This window comes from Pleurodeles waltl, chromosome 8, assembly GCF_031143425.1.
Source record: "Pleurodeles waltl isolate 20211129_DDA chromosome 8, aPleWal1.hap1.20221129, whole genome shotgun sequence".
In the NCBI taxonomy this organism is placed as follows: domain Eukaryota; kingdom Metazoa; phylum Chordata; class Amphibia; order Caudata; family Salamandridae; genus Pleurodeles; species Pleurodeles waltl.
In genome coordinates this window covers 1,506,439,545-1,506,442,044 of record NC_090447.1, presented here as the reverse complement: position 1 = coordinate 1,506,442,044, position 2,500 = coordinate 1,506,439,545, and the positions used below count along the sequence as shown (strand labels likewise).

General features: G+C 45.8%; 1 non-coding gene and 3 pseudogenes across 1 annotated transcript; all 4 read left to right on the top strand.

Annotated features, from left to right (window-relative positions):
• Nucleotides 1-404: 404 nt before the first annotated feature.
• On the top strand, nucleotides 405-523 carry LOC138253636 (5S ribosomal RNA). The gene has a single exon (XR_011196320.1). It is a non-coding gene; the product is annotated as a 5S ribosomal RNA (ribosomal RNA).
• A 443-nt stretch (nucleotides 524-966) lies between these two features.
• LOC138252134 (5S ribosomal RNA) lies at nucleotides 967-1,075 on the top strand (annotated as a pseudogene).
• A 446-nt stretch (nucleotides 1,076-1,521) lies between these two features.
• On the top strand, nucleotides 1,522-1,640 carry LOC138257409 (5S ribosomal RNA; annotated as a pseudogene).
• A 443-nt stretch (nucleotides 1,641-2,083) lies between these two features.
• LOC138250593 (5S ribosomal RNA) lies at nucleotides 2,084-2,202 on the top strand (annotated as a pseudogene).
• Nucleotides 2,203-2,500: the final 298 nt, after the last annotated feature.

Genomic DNA, 2,500 nt, shown 5'->3' with positions numbered 1-2,500 from the left:
ATTGCATAGAGTCCTCTCTAATGTTACTTTTCATTTATTATTTCTTCTACTCTTTTTTCCTTTCTTCAAATAAATAAAAAAACAGCAATAACACTAAAATACACTCTTTCTGAAGGAAAATTGAGAATCTTTCTGCACTTCACACTCACCCCAAGCTGCTGGTGGTGAGCTGGTCTGTTGCTGCTTGTGCTGGGCCCTAAAGAAAGGGCAGTCTGAGACTGTGTGTAAGTGCAGATGAAGCGATTGTGAGGCTGGTGCAAAACAGGGTGTGTGCTTGGACCTCTGTAAGAAGTTTGTGAGGTAGGGTAGTTTGTGAACCGAAGAGTGCAGGTGTGTTTGAGAGCAGCAGGCTCCAGACCGGCGGGATGTCTCAACACAAGAGGCCTGAAACAGAAGTGTATTCTGCCTACGGCCATACCACCCTGAATGCGCCTGATCTCGTCTGATTTCAGAAGCCAAGCAGAGTCGGGCCTGGTTAGTACTTGGATGGGAGACTCCCTGGGAATACCAGGTGCTGTAGGCACTTTGCCTCTTGCAGACAGTAGGTGGTGCACGTCTTAGAACAAATGCATAGAGTCCTCTCTAATGTTACTTTTCATTTATTATTTCTTCTACTCTTTTTTCCTTTCTTAAAATAAATAAAAAAACAGCAATAACACTAAAATACACTCTTTCTGAAGGAAAATTGAGAATTTTTCTGCACTTCACACTCACCCCAAGCTGCTGGTGCTGAGCTGGTCTGCTGCTTGTGCTGGGCCCTAAAGAAAGGGCAGTCTGAGACTGTGTGTAAGTGAAGGTGAAGCGATTGCGAGGCTGGTGCAAATCAGGGTGTGTGCTTGGCCCTCTGTAAGAAGTTTGTGAAGGAGGGCAGTTTGTGAACAGTAGAGTGCAGGTGTGTTTGAGAGCAGCAGGCTCCAGACCGGTGGGTTGTCTTAACACAAGAGGCCTGAAACAGGAGTGTATTCTGCCTACGGCCATACTACCCTGAATGCATCTGATCTCAGAAGCTGAACAGCGTCGGGCCTGGTTAGTACTTGGATGGGAGACTGCCTGGGAATACCAGGGGCTGTAGGCATTTTGCCTCTTGCAGACAGTAGGTGGTGCACGTCTTAGAACAAATGCATAGAGTCCTCTCTAATGTTACTTTTCATTTATTATTTCTTCTACTCTTTTTTCCTTTCTTAAAATAAATAAAAAAACAGCAATAACACTAAAATACACTCATTCTGAAGGAAAATTGATAATTTTTCTGCACTTCACACTCACCCCAAGCTGCTGGTGGTGAGCTGGTCTGTTGCTGCTTGTGCTGGGCCCTAAAGAAAGGGCAGTCTGAGACTGTGTGTAAGTGCAGATGAAGCGATTGTGAGGCTGGTGCAAAACAGGGTGTGTGCCTGGACCTCTGTAAGAAGTTTGTGAAGGAGGGTAGTTTGTGAACAGAAGAGTGCATGTGTGTTTGAGAGCAGCAGGCTCCAGACCGGCGGGCAGTCTCAACACAAGAGACCTGAAACAGGAGTGTGTTCTGCTTACGGCCATACCACCCTGAATGCGCCTGATCTCGGCTGATCTCAGAAGCTAAGCAGCATCGGGCATGGTTAGTACTTGGATGCGAGACCGCCTGGGAATACCAGGTGCTGTAGGCATTTTGCCTCTTGCAGACAGTAGGTGGTGCACGTCTTAGAACAAATGCATAGAATCCTCTCTTATGTTACTTTTCATTTATTATTTCTTCTACTCTTTTTTCCTTTCTTAAAATAAATAAAAAAACAGCAATAACACTAAAATACACTCTTTCTGAAGGAAAATTGAGAATCTTTCTGCACTTCACACTCACCCCAAGCTGCTGGTGGTGAGCTGGTCTGCTGCTTGTGCTGGGCCCTAAAGAAAGGGCAGTCTGAGACTGTGTGTAAGTGCAGATGAAGCGATTGCGAGGCTGGTGCAAAACAGGGTGTGTGCTTGGCCCTCTGTAAGAAGTTTGTGAAGGAGGGCAGTTTGTGAACAGTAGAGTGCAGGTGTGTTTGAGAGCAGCAGGCTCCAGACCGGTGGGTTGTCTCAACACAAGAGGCCTGAAACAGGAGGGCATTCTGCCTGCGGCCATACCACCCTGAATGTGCCTGATCTCGTCTGATATCAAAAGCTAAGCAGCGTCGGGCCTGGTTATTACTTGGATGGGAGACTGCCTGTGAATACCAGGTGCTGTAGGCGTTTTGCCTCTTGCAGACAGTAGGTGGTGCACGTCTTAGAACAAATGCATAGAGTACTCTCTAATGTTACTTTTCATTTATTATTTCTTCTACTCTTTTTTCCTTTCTTAAAATAAATAAAAAAACAGCAATAACACTAAAATACACTCTTTCTGAAGGAAAATTAATAATTTTTCTGCACTTCACACTCACCCCAAGCTGCTGGTGGTGAGCTGGTCTGCTGCTTGTGCTGGGCCCTAAAGAAAGGGAAGTCTGAGACTGTGTGTAAGTGCAGGTGAAGCGATTGCGAGGCTGGTGCA